Genomic DNA, 23,356 nt, shown 5'->3' with positions numbered 1-23,356 from the left:
TCATTTACCATGCTCTGTTATTAAACACTGCCAACCATCTGTTCAAGGCTGTGAATCAGAACTCTCTTGATTCCTTCTTCTTTACCAAAATGGTAACATAAAAAATTAACATGGGGGTAAACAGTTTGAGTATCAGTTTTCCATCTTTGCAGTAAGGTTGTATTTTCACCTGAAAAGCTAGAAATCTGCATTATTTAACAAAAGTAGAAATTCCAATGGAAACTGCCAGTTGCAGCAGCTGGAGCTCTGAGAGCTGGCAACTAGAAGCTGAGATTTCTTTTTTTTGTTGTTTGTTACACAGTCTCAGTCAATGACCAGTAAAATCTACTTTAAACAGTCATTCTGGTAATGGAAAACCAACAGGAAATAGTCAAGCAGAATAGTAGCATATTTTTTTGTTTGCATTCATTTTTAGATTTTGAACAACAGATAACACTACAGTTATCAAAAGTTTGAAGTCAGCTGCCTGTCAAACTAAAATAGATTGTTGGCACTTAATCACTTATTTACAAAGAACAAACATCAACAATTCATAAATACTGTGGGATGGAACCAATTTGGGGGATTGTTTTGTTTTGTGGACCCTGAACACACACGTCCAAGAATTCATACAGGCAAGTTTTCTCCCTAACTTCCTTCCCTTTGGGTTACAAATTATTTTTTATAAAGATGGTATTGTATTTTACACAGCTTCCAGTATAAAATAATCTTCTGATGGCAACTGCTGAGGAATACTGATGGACTTGACTTACAACGTATATTCTTGTAACTCTGCAAGATTTAGGGTAAGGTTGAGCTTTGTTCCACCCTGGAGGAGTCCTAAAGCGTAAACCTGTACTATGCTGATGAAAATCTCATTTAAAAAATCATAATCAAATCTCATTTCATAGCTGACTACTAATGAGTCAGGACAAACAAAATCAGAATAGGCTAAAAGAAAGCCTTGAAACTAATAGTTTCACTGGAGATTAGTTTCACAGTATCACATTATGTACCGAGTCGGGAAGGCCACATTACTCGTGAAAAATAAAAAAGTGAAAGATTTCCATTCCTTATACTATTATAACTATCTCATCTCTGTTCTAAGAATTATCCAAACTGATGAGTTGCCTTTATTCAGCTAGTGAAGGACAACTATTTCTGATGATAAAATAGACTTTTCAAAGGCTAAAAAAAAAACCAAAAAAAACCAAAAAAATGTCACTTTAATTTCCAGTTCTTCCTCCTTAAAGATATTCTAGGGAAAATATTTGGTGCAGAATCAACTCAGCACCAGATAAGTGTGTCAGAAAAGGGCTGCCAAAGACTTTGTTTTCATTTCCTCATTCCAGAATAAACCCAGGAACAGACCCTTCCCAACACATAATTGACTATTCTACTAAGTTGCACTTGCTCTAGCAGTTCCTGGAGTGTTCATATTCCAGAGGCATTCCTGATTATTCCATTGTCCCCTTTCACCAATACACAAGAGATAAATAAATATTACCTCATTTGGAAACTGCCCATTTTTACAGAAGTTATGAATATAAAAGTGTTTGGCTTTTTGACACACTTCTCCAATCTTATTAAAGTATTAATTTGTAGAAAAATAACAGTGTTATTTCTTACTTGGAATTGGCAGAAGACTTAATACAAGTAATGACACTAGGAAAATATTAGTTATCATCAAACCAGAATTCCGTAGAAAAGTTTGAATTCATATTTTTGAAGGATGTTAAAGTATGTTGTTTTGTCTATTCAAATTACAGGGTTAGTAAAACCATGACATGAAAACAGTCAAAAGGGGAAAGCGTTACAAGTTATCATTCTCCTGGTTACACTGAATTTTACTATATTGTAGTGATTTATTCTATCTAGTAATGCTAAAGTCTAAAAACTTAAGATGCTTCTACTATCTAAATGTTAAATCCATGCCACAGACTCTCAATGAGTGATTTACTAATTTCTAGAGTTCGCTGCAACATTCTTGTAGATCAGTCTCCAGTAGAGATTTAGACACATTCTTTAAATTATTTTATAACATCTGCAGAGCACAAGAAACCAACTCCTATTGAAAGTCACTGGAAATTAGGTACATAGCACAGATTTTAAAAACTACTTATTTCCAGACAAACTCTGTTCACATTCACAGCCACAGAAATTTAAACTTTGGCTACAATTTAACCAATGTTCAATGCTCTTTAATATTCATAGTCCCACTTTAAAATAAATGTTATTTATTTTATTAGGATAATCGGTGCCTGAGATTAGAATTAAAAAATACAACGTAAATATAGCAATGTATGAAATACAGGATTTACAATTTAATTAGAAATATTCTGGGCCTTTAGAGTAAGCAAGCCTGAAACAGTTTTATTTATCTAGATGGAAAATATAAGAATTTACTAATACATGTTTTTACAGATAATTGGCAAGCCAGAGGGCAGGGAAATTTAAAATTCAGAAATATACAAACAAACCTAAAACTACAAAAAAAATGTTATGGAAATTTCCAAAACTCTCTGCAGATAAGCATTTATTTTCAGTGGAGTAGGCTTATTTTGGCAATATCTAAAGAAATGGACTAAGGGCAGAGTTAACAAAGGATTTGTGTTTAGCATTACAGAGCAGCTCTGATTAAACACATATAAATTTGGAGCAGATGACCAGTTGCGCACTCATCTTTACTAAAGCCCATGAAAAACTGTAATAACATTAAAATTTATGTATCATTCTAGAAATAACTAATTTCATTGATTTAAATCTGAGTAAAAAGCAAGGTTTCTGCTTGTATAATTCAACAATTCAGACACATTAACACTAAGCGGGTTTATACAGATAAGCAGCTCCAGATCACGTGCACTGAAACACTATGTGAAGTCCGTTTTCAACCTCTTTTGAGTTGTGTCTCAAATCTCAGATTGTGAAAGAATGAGGACAGATGTGCAATATACCTGTACTAGATTTCCAGAGCAGGCAATTTTTGTGATGAGTATTCCCCAGCTGTGTGCCCCAAACTCTGTGTTGCCTTTCCATCTAACCTATGACAGGTTGAAACTGAGCATTTTAAATTTGCAGCTGAAGGACTTAGATCTTTATAAAAATATGTCTAACCCTTAGTTTAAATAATACAGAAGTTACAATAATAACAAAATAGTTTGCAATCTAAATGTTCAACAGTTTTCAGAGAAGATGGTCATATTTGGTTCCTTCTACTTTCTGCAATAATACTATGCCACAGAAATTGCTGCACATGATAAATCTGCTGCATCCTATTCAGCACATTTCTTAAACTTGAATATAGAAATGATACAATTCTTTATGAGCAATGTGACTTTTTTCTTCTTGATTCAAAAACCAAAGAACAGTGTTCAATAAATTGGTTACTGCAATATGTCAACTCTCACATATGTACCAGTAGCAAGAAAAAACATCAGTTTTGTACATCAGAATGTACATTTTGTACATTCTTCTTTTCCTCCTCACTGATACATACTGAAATGTATTTTAGAAAATTAGGAAAAAGTGATTTGGGACTAATTTGTAAGCAGAGTTGATGTTTCTAATTCACTTTAAGTGGAATACGAAGTTATTCTGCAGTCTGCAGTATCCACCTATCTAACCTCACATGTAGAAGAAACCATAGCATTTTCAAAGATACTTTTGGTGATTCATTTTATGGTTCATGTTGCTCTGTTAAAGGTTTGTGCTGTTTAAATAGACAAAGTTGATAACATTTCCTGACCTTGCAGGTAAACTCTGCAGAAACAGATTACTGTCTATAGTAAGAATTTCATTCACAGCTTCTACCTGGAGAAGATCACCTGAAATAATATGCTGCAATACTGAGGGTACTCTGAAAATTGAGCTCCTTCTGCAAGGAAGGATAAAGTTGGGCAGTACAATTTCAGAGGCAGACATAAAGAAGGAGAATATTTTTAAAAAACCTTATTTTTTCGCCTTAATCTTTCAGGGTTGCAATTTTAAGAGATGAGTCAAATAAATTCAAACAAGTGATGATTCATCTTTAATTGCAAAGCAGCTTATCCACCTGCCACGTTTCATGGACACCTTTGGCTCTGCTGGCTGAGATCAGCACGTATTAACTTCCTAGTATTGTAAAGAGAATGATTTTCCTCCAAAAATATGTCATATAATTTACAGGAGAATGAAAACGGTTACAAGCTACAAAAAGCTTATTTAAGGAGAAAATTTTTTTGAATAATATTTTTCTTAAAGTCAGTCTAATAATCAGTTCCTTCCAGAGAAGACCAATGGGCAGTTATCTTGAAAGCTACTACTTGGCAAAAGCCTGATGAGCTGCACTGCAAGAATCACACAGATGTACTAACCTTGCACATACCTTGGAAAAGAAAGTCCTAATTTTTTAGAGGATCCTGCAGTAAGAAGTCTCATACTAAAAGCTAAAACACAGCTAGAGCTGACTACAAAGAAAAGAGTAACATCTTTAAAGCTGCAGTCAGGAACAAATATTGGTTTAGGACATCAGTTTATGCTTGTTCAGTTCTTCATATTCTAGACATCTGTAAAACTCACTCTGTATCAGTTTCCCAGTATGTAACTGAACCAAGAAGTCCTCATGGGTAAACCAGACAAATATTCAAGTACTGAAAAAATAATCTCCTCTCTGTTAACACTATATTAGTGTCACGTGTGAATATAGCTGCACATAGACCAGCATGAAAATATCCCAGTAAGAGTGTTATCCCCACTTCTCTTGTGAAATTAATTGTATCCAAATAATAGATTAGCAACTTATGAACAGGAATTTTCTCTAGATAGTCCACCTGCATTTCACCTTTTCCTTAATTTCATCCCATTAACTCTAGTTATGACACTGCATTTATTCTAAAGGATTCTTCTTCCTTATTGTCACTACCCTTTAAATATTTATGGGTTATTTTAATTCTTCCCAGAAACATTGTGGGAAGGCCACACAATTTGCCTTCAAAGTATGCAAGGTCAGAAAATGTCAACTGCACCACAGTGTCATGGAGCTATGCCATCATTGTTTGGAACTGGCTAGATTTCTAAACAGAAGGACTAATTTTGATCCAATTTTTAGTATTTTAATCAATTACTCAGCACAGTATAAAAATATTCTCCTGCCCTTTCTAAATTTCTACATTCAAATGTGCTTTTTTTGGTGTTTGGGGACCTTGGGGGGAGAAATGTGTGGATGTAACTCTCATTTGATGTGTAACATTAACGGACTTTTTTTCTGGTTTATAATGGATGTCTCTCATGCATTTTAATAAACTTTTAATGGCTATAAAGGAACAACTAAGCTGCTTGCAGGAAAAACAACCCACATGTTACATCAAGTGAGATTTGTGGTTCTTTTCACCTCTGCTTCCAGACTCCCGTTACACTAAACACTGTGAGCGATGATCAGCAGAAAAGCCTTTCTATATGTGAGCTTCTCAGAGATACTTACTCAAGAATGTTTTTTTCCAGAACAACAGTCCCTGAATAATTCATCTGCGAATACTCTTGTTCCAGGACAGAAGTGCCACATCTGTTTTAACATGATCCATTTTGAAAACAGTTTGAGACAAACCATTGTGGCAACTCAGTACCTCATAAACACAGTTATTCTAGGATAATCATTCAAATCCTTTCGTAACTTAAATCCAAGTTATCCATCAAGAGAAAACAAGCTTTAAGTAGTTGAAGTACTCTAAATATGCACAGAACAGAACAGTAACCAATCTGGAGATCACTGAGTGAGAAAAGCAGAATGAACATCACAGTAGCTAATCACTCTCCAAGCAATCCAGTCTTGAGTACAGGACAGAAGCACAACTGAGACAAAACCGAGGAGTATCAAATCCAGTTTATGAGTAACTGGAAAAATCCTGGAAAACTTAGAAGATACACATGGAGGAATACTGCAGTAAACAGTGCCACAGTTTAAGAAGGGAAATGTGCACTCTACTTTTCTGTAATATTTTAGTTGTTAGAGCACTAACCAAGGAAGTTGTGATTTCAGCCTTACTTCTTCCCTTCAGGCTATCTTAACCACCATATTTATTGACTGAAACATGTAGGTAAGCAGTGCCTGCTTTTCAGATGCTTCCTCTGCCCTTAGGGGTCTAAGTGCAAACCTTTCACTTCAGTTATGCTGTGCAGAAGCCCCAAGGTCTCCCACCCAACGAGCAAGTGGGCACAGATCTTCTCTCAACCTGTGCATCAATGCATGAACTTCAAGACACCAAGGACTCATTTACTGCAGTGGAAAGCAGTAGCACTATGGATAACTTGCAAATGTTAGTATTTTTTTTTAGCACATGAGCACATCTGGTTTTCTGCATTTTAGACTGATCACACAGAAGGAACCAGTGTATTTACACCCCCTTCATTGCTTCCCTGTCTGCTACCTGTGATGCTGTTATCACTGTTCAAACTGAATATTCATGAGCCTCTTCACTTCCATTTTACTTCTCTGGTTATTTTATATCTTCCCTATTTAACATATTAAGTCCAGAAACATGGAGCTGTTGTTACAAAGTTGTATTGCTTTTCTTAAACAAAATGGTTTCCCTGGTTAACAACAACAACCACAATCAAAAAAGGCTTTTTTGGGGAGCTCACTGTGGTAGGTGGTTTTCTCTGGGCACTGCTTTTGAGTATTTCCTGATAACAAGAATCACTCCAGCTCAGTAGCCAGAGACAGGGCTTGGACTGTCCCCAAGCCATTGGGGATGGCAGGCTGTAGAGAAGGAGCAGCTTTTTGTAGGAAGGTGAGAGGGTTCTGGTGCACAGATCCTGATTCCAAGGGGAACATGAACTGTGCGTGAAACTGCAGAACTGGGACATTGCTGGGGAACTGCTGTTTAACCTTCACTGCCTTCCACTCGTAAGCCTTGTCTGGGAAGAGGTTTGAAAATAGATCAGGGTGTCAAAAAACACCTTCAGTCAGAAGTGGATCCCTTAAGATTTGGGACTTCATCAAGATTAGTTCAAGACAGTACAGTCTGGAGAGGACAACATTGAGGGTTTTTATTTTATTTTAGATAAATTTATGTCTTGGGAAGGCCCTCAATGTCATTCTGATTATAGGGGATGTGACAATCTCTTTGTGTTTAACTCAAACGCAGCTCATGCAGGAGTCAGCCTTTTCAACTCCAGTGTGAATCTAAAATACCTTTATAGTCTTTTTACTGCTGTAACCACGAAGTCTGCTGAGCTGTAAGGCAGTACACATAGACTAAGAGCTCTCTAATAATCAGTATAAAATATGGTATAAACAATATAAAAGCAACATAAACAATATAAATTGTACCCATAAACAGTACAAAGCACAACAGTAGAAGAAAGTTATTTTAAAATCCGATGAAAGATAGGAAAGCAAAACACACAGGATCTGTAATAGCAGATGTTTCCACTTGGACTGGGCTGCCACCAGTACATGCCTGTGCAGGTGTGTGCTGCTGGGAATGAGCAGTTGATGTGCACCGAGCAGTTGAATGTTTGCAACACAAGGTTTGCAGTCCCTGCCCATTTGTCTACAAGGGCTTGATCTGTATTATGAGGAACACGGCTTTTGAAAGCAGTTTTCCAAAGATGCCCAGGCTGGATTCTTGTAATGTGCAAAGCGTAAAAAGGCATCTTTACTGAAGTCTTTGGAGAAGAACTCAAATCCAAGTTATAGTGGCACAGCCTGTGAGCCCTTCTCATGAAATGTACGGTTACTTTGATAACAGCAGGGGCAAGCAGTTTCTTTTTAAGGGAAGAAAGTGCTATGGAAACAAATTTGGAGATGTTTGTCAGGAAAAAATTCTAGCAAAAAGAAAAGCTGTTTCATTTTTAAAAGAAAGCTTTGATATAGCTCAGCATGTGTTTGAGGCACAGAGCAGATTCAAAGCTCCCCGCGTATGGGAGATGCACAGTTCACCGAGCTGCGCTGATAAAACGCTGGGTCTCATTTCTGAGTGACTGGTCTCTCAGCAGCTCTTTGGTTACTGGTCCAAGGTGGTTTTGGTTTGGGGAAACAAAAAGGTTGCATCCTTTGAGGATCCAGAAGAGTTATTAAAGAGGATGGTAGCACTGAGCTGGGAACAATGGTCTGGCATAGACACCTTGCACGGTTTGACAGGAAGTAAACCTACTGTCTAAATTTGAAGGGGCTTTTAATAGAAAAGAATTGATGCAAACAGGGACATAAAATGCTTTTATTGTCTTCTGGTGATAAGGTATAATTTGTTGTTTATGTAAGCCAAATGCTGAGTTGGTAACCTGTAGGAAAGTTCTGGTAAAGGCCTTGTAAAACTTCCCACTGCTCATATTTTTTTCTTCTGGTGAAAGCGGCACAGGAAACTGGCAATGAGGCTCCTCCTGGTAGCAGGTGGGTTCAAGTGGGGCTGAACTCTGTCTCCCTGGGTCTGGGCAGAGCTCAGAGGCCCAGCAGCGGCCCAGCAAAACCTGAGCACGGGGTCTGGCACAGCAGGAGCTGACAGCCTGGAACACAGGGCCAGCAGATGGGCACTCACCCCGCTGGGGTGAGTGAACCCAATCCCTTCCCACTCTTCACCCTGACCTAAAGAGAAATGGCAAAATAAATGAAGCAGCTGTTAGACTTACCATCTATTTAGGGGCTTGGAGGGCTTTATTGTGCATTACCTGAGTGTTAATCGAGAAGTCAGATACTACCTCTTTTATGTCTTTAGTACTAAAGCCGAAAGACAATAGAAGCCAAAAGAAATATAACCTAAAGCAACACTATTTAAGTTTAAATAAATTAAAATGTTAGTATCCTAAACATGTTTGCTGATAATGTGGGAGCTAGGCTTATAGCCCAAAGCTAAGCACTTTTTCTTGCTTCGTCAATACAGGATGGGGTACTTTACTACCAGCTCCTCCATAGACTACTCAAAAATACAGGCAGCCTGATAAAATGCAGATAAAAACCTCATACTTGCCCTGCTCCTCAGCTCTGACTTGATTTTCTGTAATAATAGTTGCTAATCTATAGCTACAAATACTATTCAAAAATATAAATAAATTGTGAAATCCATCAGTTCTGACCTGAAAAATCCTTTTGAAGTCAATTAATTCATGAACTTTCATGTGCTTTTATCACTATGACCAGATACAAGTGGATTATTTTTTAGTATTTGAAAGCTGTTGCTGACAGGTATTTATTGCTGCCATCATCCACTCTTAACATTTAGACTGTAAAAATTGACTCCAGCCTGTCAACCATTAAGCAGCAATAATTATGTCTGAAGTTGTGAAAGTGTGACAGCCATTTCATACCTAGTGCTTTAACAGGTCTTATAACCTCCTGAAATACTTTTCTTCTCTACTTTCCATGCACCAGTCAAAAAGATGAGTGTGTTTAGGAAAAAAAAAAAAAAAAAAAAAGTGATGTTTTATTGCTCTATTTTGTGAGAAAGTATTATCATGCATAAGGTGGATGTTAAGGTGTCAATTCATCTGTGAATACACCAGTAACCAACATTTTTAGTTAGATGCATTGGCATTGCAAAACAAGGTTTTGCTACCACAATGAAGTGAAAGTAAAAAGACTTCATATGTAGGTAAAAAGTTATACAGTAATGGACATATTTTTGTGAACTGCAAATATCTACTAACCACACGACTTCAACCACAAGACCAATATAAATACGTCACACAAGTTTTCTGCAATATGAAGTGTGCCTCTTAAGCACCAGTTTACAATGCCTTTTAGAACTGGGATATTTAATAAATTGTAAAATTTCTTTGGTCTGCTTATAATTTATCAATGCTTGTTCATCTTCTAGGGGTGATGCTCCTGTGGTACATACTTCTCATTTATTTTGTTTCTGGGCACTAGAAAGAAGGAGGGAGATAACACCTCAGACTCTCATTTGCTATGGTAGCTCGGGCCTGACAATGGAGCACTCCTTCAGGTAAATTCCTGGCAGATACCTCTCAAAAACTGCAGCAAGATCCCCTCCTGCGGCAGCTCTATAGACCAGCCACTTGTTAACAGCTGTTATATAGCGTTCAGCCATACAACTGAATTCCCTTTAAACAGTCAAAAACTCGTCAGTATAGAAGAATGAAAAGAATTCAAATGTTCACAATATGCTGCAAATTATTATGCAAAACCCAGACACATTTTCAGTTTGTTTGGTTTTGAATTATCTCAGACTAATACAGTTTATTTAGAATGACTGACTTATAATGGGAGCCTTGCTTAACATTTAAAATTCACTTCATTTTTAATGAATGAAATTATTTTCATAACTTGATATGTCTTGTAAATTTCTGTGTTGACATAGTCATATATGTGCATCTTGTTTATGTTTCAAAAATTAAATGGCACAGAAGGGCAGGAATATTACATGCATGTAAAACCAAATTTGGGCTGCCTGTTTATGTGGATGGCACCTTGACATATAGCTGAAAAGTCTTTAGAGACTACTTCTGTTGGAAGAAAGAAATCACAGTGTTTCAGCAGCAGGGGACTGATGTCTGGAAAGCATCTGTTCAAAACCATAGACATGATGTCCATAATTTAGTATTCAGGAACAGTAAAAGGAAAAGGCAAGATTTTTCTCACCAATTCTACAGGAACATCCTTCAAACTTGAGTGTCCTATATTTTAGTAGAGAATCTACCACTCTAAATTTAGTCATCATCCTCACAGAGTCACATATATTTGCCAGGAAAAAAAAAAATGACTGAATTAGTCTAGCCACTCATACCAGGTATTATCTTCTGAAGACTATGCACAAAGCAGGAAAATTGCACTACATTTATCTTTCGATCTGCTCATAGAGCAAGAAGAAGAAGAAGAAGAACAGCAAGAACAAGAACAAGAACAAGAACAAGAACAAGAACAAGAACAAGAACAAGAACAAGAACAAGAACAAGAACAAGAACAAGAACAAGAACAAGAACAAGAGGACTTAGAAAACCTGTGTTCGGTCAGGAGATTATGATCTGGTGACAATTACAGAGAGATGGTGGGACAGCTAACATGACTGGAATGTGGTCATGGACGGCTATGTCCTTCTCAGGAAAGACAGACCAGCCAGGCATGGTGGTGGAGTTGCTCTTTACATGAGAGAGCAGCTACAATGTATTGAGTACAGCCCAGGCGTGGATGAGGAGCGAGTTGAGAGTTTATGAGTGAGAATTAAGGGGCAGGCTGGCAGGGGTGATACTGTTGTGGGTGTCTATTACAGACCACCAGATCAGGGTGAGGAGGTTGATGAGGCTTTCTACAGACAGATGAGAGCGGCCTCACAGTCACAGGCCCTGGTTGTTGTGGGGGATTTTAACTTCCCCAATGTTTGCTGGAAGGACTACTCAGCCAGCCAGCCACAGTCCAGGAGGTTCCTCCAGTGCATTGATGATAACTTTCTGATGCAAACGGTGGAGGAGCCGACTAGGAGAGGTGCACTGCTGGACCTCATCCTCACTAACAAAGAGGGTCTGGTTGAAACAGTAAAGGTTGAGGGCTGCCTTGGTTGCAGTGACCATGAAATGGTGGAGTTCAGGATCTTGTGTGGCAGGAACAGAATAGCAAGAAGAATTGCAACCCTGGACTTCAGCAGGGTGAACTTTGGCCTTTTCAGGCAATTGTTAGGGGAAATCTCATGGGCAAGGCTGCTTGAAGGTAAAGGGGCCAAAGATAGTTGGGTAGTGTTCAGGGACTGGTTCTACCAAGCTCAAGATCAGAGCATCCTGACACATAGGAAGTCAAGGAAGGGAGCCAGGAGAGCTGCGTGGTTAAACAAGGAACTGCTGGGTAAGCTCAAGTGGAAGAGGAGAGTTTACAGATCATGGAAGGAGGGGCTGGCCACTTGGGGAGAATATAAGGCTGTTGTCAGAGGATGTAGAGAGGCAGCTAGGAAAGCTAAGGCCTCCTTAGAATTCAACCTGGCGAGAGGGGTCAAGGACAACAGAAAGAGCTTTTTCAAATACATGGCAGATAAAACTAACACCAGAGGCAGTGTAGGCCCACTGATGAATGAGGTGGGTGCCCTGGTGGCAGAAGACACAGAGAAGGCAGAGTTACTGAATGCCTTCTTTGTCTCTGTCTACTCTGCCGGAAGCTGTCCTGAGGAGCCCCGTACCCCTGAGGCCCCAGAGGAAGTCAGGACAATGGAGAAGTGTGCCTTGGTTGATGACAATTGGGTTAGGGAGGAATTAAGCAATTTGGACATCCATAAATCCATGGGCCCAGATGGGATGCACACACAGGTGCTGAGGGAGCTGGCTGAAGTCATTGCTAGACCACTCTCCATCATCTTTGCTAAGTCGTGGGAAATAGTAGAGATGCCTGAGAACTGGAGGAAAGCAAATGTCACTCCAGTCTTTAAAGAGGGCAGAAAGAGGACCTGGGGAACTACAGACCAGTCAGCCTCACCTCTATCCCTGGGAAAGTGATGGAACAACTTATCCTTGGTGCCATCTCAAGGCATATCAAGGATAAGAGGGTCATTAGGGGCAGTCAGCATGGCTTCACCAAGGGGAAGTTGTGCTTGACCAACCTCATTGACTTTTATGAGGACATAACAAGATGGATGGATGATGGCAGAGCGGTGGATGTGATCTACCTTGACTTGAGTGAAGCATTTGACAGTCTCCCATGGCATCATTACAGCCAAACTGAGGGAGTGCAGTCTGGATGATTGGGTAGTGAGGTGGACTGTGAACTGGCTGAAGGAAAGAAGCCAGAGAGTCGTGGTCAATGGGGTGGAATCTACTTGGAGGCCTGTATCTAGTGGAGTGCCTCAAGGGTCAGTACTGTCAATATATTCATCAATTATTTGGATGAGAGAATAGAGTGTGCACTATCAGCAAGTTTGCTGATGACACCAAGCTGGGAGAAGTGCCTGACACGCCAGAAGGCTGTACTGCCATCCAGCGAGATCTGGACAGGCTGGAGAGATGGACGGGGAAAAATTTATTGAAATATAACAAGGACAAGTGTAGAGCCTTGCATCTAGGTAGGAACAACCCCAGGTTCCAAAATAAGTTGGGGAATGACCTATTAGAGAGCAGTGTAGGGGAAAGGGACCTGAGGGACAGCAGAATGACCATGAGCCAGCACTGTGACCTTGTAGCCAAGAAGGCCAATGGCATCCTGGGGTGTATTAGAAGTGGGGGGGTTAGTAGGTCCAGAGAGGTTCTCCTTCCCCTATACTCTGCCCTGGTGAGACAACAACTAGAATATTGTGTCCAGTTCTGGGCCCCCAGTTCAAGAAGGACAGAAAGCAGGCAGAAAGCAGGCCCGGTCCCTCTCAGTGGCGCAGTGCTTTTATTCCAGAGGGGCCCCGGGAGGCCCGGCCGCCCCGCTCAGACGCGGAGCCAGGGGAGACGCCGCGCATGGTCCCCTGAGCCCGGCTCGTCCTCCTGGACCCTGCACAGCCACATTTGGCTCACAATAGATTATCTCCCGCACAGCTGATCCTCTCAGGATCTGGATACGTGTCTCCATAGTATTCCATTCACCTGGATGACATACAGCAGCTTCCTTGAAGGGAAACCTTGCCTTTCCTGGCGGTCAGGAGTCACCCGCAGAGGCTGGAGAAGTCTTCCTCTCTTGCAATTGCCCTGTGGAGGGTGGCATCCCTTGACAGAGATCCCAGCTGCTTGGATTCGCTACCGTCCAGTTCCAGACAATCGGCTCCCTTGTCCCAGCATGGGAGCAGCCAGGTTACCACATCCTTGCCTTCCCGACAACCACCACGGTGTCCCCTGGGCAGTGGCTCTGAGCGAGGCTGAAGCCCATCTCCCCGTGGCCGGGAGAGCCGGGGACAGGCCAGGCAAGTGGCGCCTGCAAGGATCTCCTCTCAGGGCGGACGGCTGGCAGCAGGGACAGGGACAAGCCGCGCTTGCTCCCAAGGAGCTCTGTCCCGGGAGAGGTCGGCTCGGGGCCATGCTCCTGCTGCTGCTTTGCTGCGGGGGTGCAGGGGCCGGGGGCCCAACTCGTTGGCGTGTTCCTGGTCTGTGATGATCTTGGGGCCTGCAGGAGTGTGGGCCTGGCTCTGTGGGGCCGGGGAAGCTGAGAGCAGGGAGAGGAGTTTTGAGGAGAGGCTGCCGTCTTGCAGGGCTGAAGTAGCCCTGGAACCCAGCTGGCCTGCAAGGCCGCCCTTCCCTGGACGCAGAGCCGCAGGCAGTGCCAGCACCAGGGCTGGGGAGGGTTCAGGGGCCACGTCTCTCCCTGTCCCCACTTCCCAGGCCACATCTCTCTGTCTGGAGACCTTCTTCATCCTTCTCTCCCGGTTCCATAGCCATATCCCCCTTTCTTCCCCAGTTCCATGGGCACCGTATCCCTCCCCTCTTACCCACATCTCACAGCCGAATCCCTGTGTTGAACCATTTCCCACACCCATATCCCTCCCTCTCCCCAGATTGCTAGCAATAGCCATCCCTCCCTCTCCCTCTCGTTCCCACCAGCCATTTCCCTCCCTCTCCCCAAGTCCACAGGCACTCGGCCGCCTCTCCCCCAGTTCACAGGGCCACATCCCTCCCTCTCCTCCAGTTCCAACATCCACATTGCTCCCTCTCTACGGGTCCTCGAGCCATAACCCACCCTCTCCCCCAGTTCCCACAGCCACATCTCTCCCACTGCCCAGTTCTGCAGCAATGAGCAAACAACACGGCAGAAAGCAGGCCCGGTCCCTCTCAGTGGCGCAGTGCTTTTATTCCAGAGGGGCCCCGGGAGGCCCGGCCGCCCCGCTCAGACGCGGAGCCAGGGGAGACGCCGCGCATGGTCCCCTGAGCCCGGCTCGTCCTCCTGGACCCTGCGCAGCCACGATAGGTCTTCGTCGCTCTCTGGCCGGTAGAGGAGCTGGCCATGTCCATCTCCGTCCCTCTCGGTGGGCAGGCTCTGGGCACGCCGCTGGGGACTGGGGCGGCGGCGCTCTCCCCTCTCAGCGGAGCGTGCGCGGCGCCTGGAACGGCTGCGGCTCCGCTGCTGCTGCTGCCGCCGCTGCTGCCTCTGCCACCACGGCCCCCGCCTTGCGTAGGGATGCCAGCGGCCACGGCGACCGTCATCCTCCAGCCGCAGGCGGCGGATGGCCGCGATGGGGCCCCGGCAGAGCGGGCAAGTGGCATCCTCGGCGCTGGCAGCCCAGCGCTGGATGCAGGCATGGCAGAACGCATGCCAGCACGGGTCCACTCCAGCGGGGGCTTCCAGGGGAGCCAAGCAGATGGGGCACGTGTCCCCCCGCCGGCACCTCCTGGCAGCTGGTGGCACCGCTGGCTCATCCCTGGACACCTCCATTGCTGCTGCTGGGACTTAGTGTCCTGTCAGTTGCTGGGACTTGGTTTCCTCTCGGCTTCTGGTGGGACTTGCTGTCCTCAGCTGCTGCTGGGACTTGATGTCCTCGTGGCCGCCGCTGGGACTTGACGTCCTCTTGGAGCTGGAGGCACCTGGTGTCTCTGCTGCTGGCAGGACTCGATGGCTGCTGCTGGCGCAACGCCAAGGCTCGGGTTCCGCTGGCAGGACTTGGTGGCCGCTCGAACGCTGGCAGGTCACAACGTCTGGTGCCGCTGGCAGGACTCGACGGCTCGGGTGCTGCCCACAGGACTCGACGTCTCGTGTGCCGCTGGCAGCACGTGACGCTGGCGTTTATAGCCGCCCGCCGCTAGTGACGTCACGGGCTGACTGTGACTCTGGTGACATCACAGGGCTCTCGGGGGCACACCCAGGGACACACCCAGGAGCTCCCCAGCCTCACACATGCCCTGTGGCGCAAAGCCCACCTGGCAGGGGGCTCCGGGGCTGGCCTCACCCGTGCTGGTCGTGGTTTAAGCTGAACTAGCAATAGAACCGGGATAGCCACTCACTCAGTCCCCCACCCGCTCCCCAGACAGGGGAGAGAATTGAAAGGGAAGGGAGAAACTTGGAATGAGATAAACACAGTTCAATAAAATCACAAAATAGCAGCGCACTACTAGTTGATATATATATAAAATAGAAATGGAATATAAAATAAAAGATACTCAATGCGATTCCTCATCAACTCCATCTGCACTGAGCAGCAGTCCTTGTAGTAGGAGGTGGAGACACGGTTGCAATTTTGTTGGTCACATCCATTGGGATCTGACGACGTCCATCTTGCCATTTTATTAGTGAAAAGTGGTTCTCTCGTGCAGGTGCCTTGACCTTGGTGCTTTTTGATGACAAAACTGGCATTCCAAGGAATCCGAATTACTCTCGCACCTTTCTAGAAAACTTATTTTGCTGTTCCGTCCCGTACAATGATGTCATCTAGATATTGCAAGTGTTCTGGAGCTTTTCTTTGTTCCGGTGTGGTTTGGATCGGTCCACGGCACATGGTAGGGCTGCGTTTCCAGCCCTGGGGCAAGCGATTCCACGTGTACTGGATGCCCCTCCAGGTGAATGCAAACTGCGGTCTGCACTCTGCTGCTAAAGGAAGAGAGAAAAACACTTTCGCAATGTGGGATGTGGCTCACCGCCGAGCTGCCTTCGACTCCACTTCAAGCTGCAGCTCTAGAGTGTCTGGCACAGGAGCACTCAAGGGTGCTGTAACTTAATTCAGGCCACGATAGTCTACTCTTAGTCTCCACTCTTCACTAGACTTACGCACTGGCCTAGTGGGCTTGTTAAAAGGTGAGCGAGTCTTGCTGATCACACCCTGACTCTCCAGTTGACGAATCAGCTTCTGGACAGGAATGAGAGAGAGTCTCGACTGGTGCAATATTGCCGGTGCTGGACCATCGTGATAGCAACTGGCACCTGCTGGTGGTCAGCCCTCAGCAATCCAACAGCAGAAGGGCCCTCTGAGAGACCAGGCACAGTCGACAGCTGATGAATGTTCTCCGTGTCCACAGCCGCTCTGCCAAATGCCCACCTATACCCGTTTGGGGCCTTAACGCACCCTCTCCTGGGGCAGTCTGTGCCGAGGATGCACGGAGCACGTGGAGCAGTCGCAGTGGGACGCTTTTGCCCGTCTTTCCCAGTTTGGCTCATTTCGGCCTCTCCTGCAGCCAGCTTCTGGGATCCCGCAGCCACTCCAGAAATACTGATGGGTTTTGTTCCATTGTGGTTTGATGGGATTACTGTGCACTGAGCACCGGTGTCCTCCAAAGCTCTCTGCTCCTGGGGGTCTGTTGTACCAGGCCATCGGATCTGCACAGTCCAGTAACCTCTGCTGTCCCTTTCCGGCGGTGGGCTGGAGGCAGGGCCCCTCTGATTTGTGTTATGCACATTCTGTGGGTAGGAATCAGAATTTCCTTCAAGAGGATCAGAATCTCTTCTAGCCCTTCTGGAAACTGAAGCACCCACTTTCCTGGGAGGTTTTCCTTTAAATTCACGTACTCGTTCCTGAAGTGCTGAGGTGGGATTTCCATCCCACCTCCTCAGGTCTTCTCCATGATCACCGAGGAGAAGCCACAGCATGCCTCTCCTGGGGTACTTCTTCTGTCCTCTCTCTTGAGATTGGAAACGCCTTCGCCTAATAGCGGAAATGTCGGTTGGTCAGGTGGGGAATGGAACCTGTCCTCTCCGAGTGCTTTGATTTCGTGGAACAGCTTTTCGAACCGGTTGTCAGATTTTTCACGCAGTTTGTCCTCAGTTGACACTCAGTTCACATCTGGACTACTGTGTCCAGTTCTGAGCCCCTCAATTCAAGGAGGACAGGGAACTGCTGGAGAGAGTCCAGCGCAGGGCAACAAAGATGATTAAGGGACTGGAGCATCTCCCTTGTGAGGAAAGGCTGAGGGAGCTGGGTCTCTTTAGTTTGGAGGAGACTGAGGGGTGACCTCATTGATGTTTATAAATTTCTAAAGGGTGAGTGTCATGAGGGTGGAGCCGGGCTCTTCTCGGTGACAACCAGCGGTAGGACAGGGGGTAATGGGTTCAAACTGGAACACAAGAGGTTCCAGTTACATTGGAGAAGAAACTTCTTCTCAGTAAGGGTAACCAGAACACTGGAACAGGATGCCCAGGGTGGGTTGTGGAGTCTCCTACTCTGGAGGCATTCGAAACCCGCCTAGATGCCTTCCTGTGTAGCCTCATCTAGGTGTTCCTGCTCCGGCAGGGGGATTGGCCTTTTTGAGGTCCGTTCCAATCCCTAACATTCTGTGATTCTCTGATTCTGTGTGACACACAAGCCCGCAGAGAGGTAGCGAGGCTGTCCTCATAGTCCCAAAGCTGGTTCGTCACTTCTGTCACATTTTGTTGAATGTACCTGCCCAGGACATCGATGCCCATGACCCAGCATATGCCGGTGGTGTCCATTATACAAACCTGCGTCCCATGGGTTGTGTACAAAGGATTCTATCTGCATCTGTCCCTTCCGGACCGTTTGGCTCACAATAGATTATCTCCCGCACAGCTGATCCTCTCAGGATCTGGATACGTGTCTCCATAGTATTCCATTCACCTGGATGACATACAGCAGCTTCCTTGAAGGGAAACCTTGCCTTTCCTGGCGGTCAGGACTCACCTGCAGAGGCTGGAGAAGTCTTCCTCTCTTGCAATTGCCCTGCGGAGGGTGGCATCCCTTGACAGAGATCCCAGCTGCTTGGATTCGCTACCGTCCAGTTCCAGACAATCGGCTCCCTTGTCCCAGCATGGGAGCAGCCAGGTTACCACATCCTTGCCTTCCCGACAACCACCACGGTGTCCCCTGGGCAGTGGCTCTGAGCGAGGCTGAAGCCCATCTCCCCGTGGCCGGGAGAGCCGGGGACAGGCCAGGCAAGTGGCGCCTGCAAGGATCTCCTCTCAGGGCGGACGGCTGGCAGCAGGGACAGGGACAAGCCGCGCTTGCTCCCAAGGAGCTCTGTCCCGGGAGAGGTCGGCTCGGGGCCATGCTCCTGCTGCTGCTTTGCTGCGGGGGTGCAGGGGCCGGGGGCCCAACTCGTTGGCGTGTTCCTGGTCTGTGATGATCTTGGGGCCTGCAGGAGTGTGGGCCTGGCTCTGTGGGGCCGGGGAAGCTGAGAGCAGGGAGAGGAGTTTTGAGGAGAGGCTGCCGTCTTGCAGGGCTGAAGTAGCCCTGGAACCCAGCTGGCCTGCAAGGCCGCCCTTCCCTGGACGCAGAGCCGCAGGCAGTGCCAGCACCAGGGCTGGGGAGGGTTCAGGGGCCACGTCTCTCCCTGTCCCCACTTCCCAGGCCACATCTCTCTGTCTGGAGACCTTCTTCATCCTTCTCTCCCGGTTCCATAGCCATATCCCCCTTTCTTCCCCAGTTCCATGGGCACCGTATCCCTCCCCTCTTACCCACATCTCACAGCCGAATCCCTGTGTTGAACCATTTCCCACACCCATATCCCTCCCTCTCCCCAGATTGCTAGCAATAGCCATCCCTCCCTCTCCCTCTCGTTCCCACCAGCCATTTCCCTCCCTCTCCCCAAGTCCACAGGCACTCGGCCGCCTCTCCCCCAGTTCACAGGGCCACATCCCTCCCTCTCCTCCAGTTCCAACATCCACATTGCTCCCTCTCTACGGGTCCTCGAGCCATAACCCACCCTCTCCCCCAGTTCCCACAGCCACATCTCTCCCACTGCCCAGTTCTGCAGCAATGAGCAAACAACACGGCAGAAAGCAGGCCCGGTCCCTCTCAGTGGCGCAGTGCTTTTATTCCAGAGGGGCCCCGGGAGGCCCGGCCGCCCCGCTCAGACGCGGAGCCAGGGGAGACGCTGTGCATGGTCCCCTGAGCCTGGCTCGTCCTCCTGGACCCTGCGCAGCCACGATAGGTCTTCGTCGCTCTCTGGCCGGTAGAGGAGCTGGCCATGTCATCTCCGTCCCTCTCGGTGGGCAGGCTCTGGGCACGCCGCTGGGGACTGGGGCGGCGGCGCTCTCCCCTCTCAGCGGAGCGTGCGCGGCGCCTGGAACGGCTGCGGCTCCGCTGCTGCTGCTGCCGCCGCTGCTGCCTCTGCCACCACGGCCCCCGCCTTGCGTAGGGATGCCAGCGGCCACGGCGACCGTCATCCTCCAGCCGCAGGCGGCGGATGGCCGCGATGGGGCCCCGGCAGAGCGGGCAAGTGGCATCCTCGGCGCTGGCAGCCCAGCGCTGGATGCAGGCATGGCAGAACGCATGCCAGCACGGGTCCACTCCAGCGGGGGCTTCCAGGGGAGCCAAGCAGATGGGGCACGTGTCCCCCCACCGGCACCTCCTGGCAGCTGGTGGCACCGCTGGCTCATCCCTGGACACCTCCATTGCTGCTGCTGGGACTTCGTGTCCTGTCAGTTGCTGGGACTTGGTTTCCTCTCGGCTTCTGGTGGGACTTGCTGTCCTCAGCTGCTGCTGGGACTTGATGTCCTCGTGGCCGCCGCTGGGACTTGACGTCCTCTTGGAGCTGGAGGCACCTGGTGTCTCTGCTGCTGGCAGGACTCGATGGCTGCTGCTGGCGCAACGCCAAGGCTCGGGTTCCGCTGGCAGGACTTGGTGGCCGCTCGAACGCTGGCAGGTCACAACGTCTGGTGCCGCTGGCAGGACTCGACGGCTCGGGTGCTGCCCACAGGACTCGACGTCTCGTGTGCCGCTGGCAGCACGTGACGCTGGCGTTTATAGCCGCCCGCCGCTAGTGACGTCACGGGCTGACTGTGACTCTGGTGACATCACAGGGCTCTCGGGGGCACACCCAGGGACACACCCAGGAGCTCCCCAGCCTCACACATGCCCTGTGGCGCAAAGCCCACCTGGCAGGGGGCTCCGGGGCTGGCCTCACCCGTGCTGGTCGTGGTTTAAGCTGAACTAGCAATAGAACCGGGATAGCCACTCACTCAGTCCCCCACCCGCTCCCCAGACAGGGGAGAGAATTGAAAGGGAAGGGAGAAACTTGGAATGAGATAAACACAGTTCAATAAAATCACAAAATAGCAGCGCACTACTAGTTGATATATATATAAAATAGAAATGGAATATAAAATAAAAGATACTCAATGCGATTCCTCATCAACTCCATCTGCACTGAGCAGCAGTCCTTGTAGTAGGAGGTGGAGACACGGTTGCAATTTTGTTGGTCACATCCATTGGGATCTGACGACGTCCATCTTGCCATTTTATTAGTGAAAAGTGGTTCTCTCGTGCAGGTGCCTTGACCTTGGTGCTTTTTGATGACAAAACTGGCATTCCAAGGAATCCGAATTACTCTCGCACCTTTCTAGAAAACTTATTTTGCTGTTCCGTCCCGTACAATGATGTCATCTAGATATTGCAAGTGTTCTGGAGCTTTTCTTTGTTCCGGTGTGGTTTGGATCGGTCCACGGCACATGGTAGGGCTGCGTTTCCAGCCCTGGGGCAAGCGATTCCACGTGTACTGGATGCCCCTCCAGGTGAATGCAAACTGCGGTCTGCACTCTGCTGCTAAAGGAAGAGAGAAAAACACTTTCGCAATGTGGGATGTGGCTCACCGCCGAGCTGCCTTCGACTCCACTTCAAGCTGCAGCTCTAGAGTGTCTGGCACAGGAGCACTCAAGGGTGCTGTAACTTAATTCAGGCCACGATAGTCTACTCTTAGTCTCCACTCTTCACTAGACTTACGCACTGGCCTAGTGGGCTTGTTAAAAGGTGAGCGAGTCTTGCTGATCACACCCTGACTCTCCAGTTGACGAATCAGCTTCTGGACAGGAATGAGAGAGAGTCTCGACTGGTGCAATATTGCCGGTGCTGGACCATCGTGATAGCAACTGGCACCTGCTGGTGGTCAGCCCTCAGCAATCCAACAGCAGAAGGGCCCTCTGAGAGACCAGGCACAGTCGACAGCTGATGAATGTTCTCCGTGTCCACAGCCGCTCTGCCAAATGCCCACCTATACCCGTTTGGGGCCTTAACGCACCCTCTCCTGGGGCAGTCTGTGCCGAGGATGCACGGAGCACGTGGAGCAGTCGCAGTGGGACGCTTTTGCCCGTCTTTCCCAGTTTGGCTCATTTCGGCCTCTCCTGCAGCCAGCTTCTGGGATCCCGCAGCCACTCCAGAAATACTGATGGGTTTTGTTCCATTGTGGTTTGATGGGATTACTGTGCACTGAGCACCGGTGTCCTCCAAAGCTCTCTGCTCCTGGGGGTCTGTTGTACCAGGCCATCGGATCTGCACAGTCCAGTAACCTCTGCTGTCCCTTTCCGGCGGCGGGCTGGAGGCAGGGCCCCTCTGATTTGTGTTATGCACATTCTGTGGGTAGGAATCAGAATTTCCTTCAAGAGGATCAGAATCTCTTCTAGCCCTTCTGGAAACTGGAGCACCCACTTTCCTGGGAGGTTTTCCTTTAAATTCACGTACTCGTTCCTGAAGTGCTGAGGTGGGATTTCCATCCCACCTCCTCAGGTCTTCTCCATGATCACCGAGGAGAAGCCACAGCATGCCTCTCCTGGGGTACTTCTTCTGTCCTCTCTCTTGAGATTGGAAACGCCTTCGCCTAATAGCGGAAATGTCGGTTGGTCAGGTGGGGAATGGAACCTGTCCTCTCCGAGTGCTTTGATTTCGTGGAACAGCTTTTCGAACCGGTTGTCAGATTTTTCACGCAGTTTGTCCTCAGTTGACACTCAGTTCACATCTGGACTACTGTGTCCAGTTCTGAGCCCCTCAATTCAAGGAGGACAGGGAACTGCTGGAGAGAGTCCAGCGCAGGGCAACAAAGATGATTAAGGGACTGGAGCATCTCCCTTGTGAGGAAAGGCTGAGGGAGCTGGGTCTCTTTAGTTTGGAGGAGACTGAGGGGTGACCTCATTGATGTTTATAAATTTCTAAAGGGTGAGTGTCATGAGGGTGGAGCCGGGCTCTTCTCGGTGACAACCAGCGGTAGGACAGGGGGTAATGGGTTCAAACTGGAACACAAGAGGTTCCAGTTACATTGGAGAAGAAACTTCTTCTCAGTAAGGGTAACCAGAACACTGGAACAGGATGCCCAGGGTGGGTTGTGGAGTCTCCTACTCTGGAGGCATTCGAAACCCGCCTAGATGCCTTCCTGTGTAGCCTCATCTAGGTGTTCCTGCTCCGGCAGGGGGATTGGCCTTTTTGAGGTCCGTTCCAATCCCTAACATTCTGTGATTCTCTGATTCTGTGTGACACACAAGCCCGCAGAGAGGTAGCGAGGCTGTCCTCATAGTCCCAAAGCTGGTTCGTCACTTCTGTCACATTTTGTTGAATGTACCTGCCCAGGACATCGATGCCCATGACCCAGCATATGCCGGTGGTGTCCATTATACAAACCTGCGTCCCATGGGTTGTGTACAAAGGATTCTATCTGCATCTGTCCCTTCCGGACCGTTTGGCTCACAATAGATTATCTCCCGCACAGCTGATCCTCTCAGGATCTGGATACGTGTCTCCATAGTATTCCATTCACCTGGATGACATACAGCAGCTTCCTTGAAGGGAAACCTTGCCTTTCCTGGCGGTCAGGAGTCACCCGCAGAGGCTGGAGAAGTCTTCCTCTCTTG

This window comes from Streptopelia decaocto (assembly GCF_964273445.1).
Source record: "Streptopelia decaocto genome assembly, chromosome: 4".
Lineage (NCBI taxonomy): Eukaryota > Metazoa > Chordata > Aves > Columbiformes > Columbidae > Streptopelia > Streptopelia decaocto.
The sequence above is the reverse complement of the archived record's forward strand: the minus strand, read 5'-3'. Positions refer to the sequence as shown.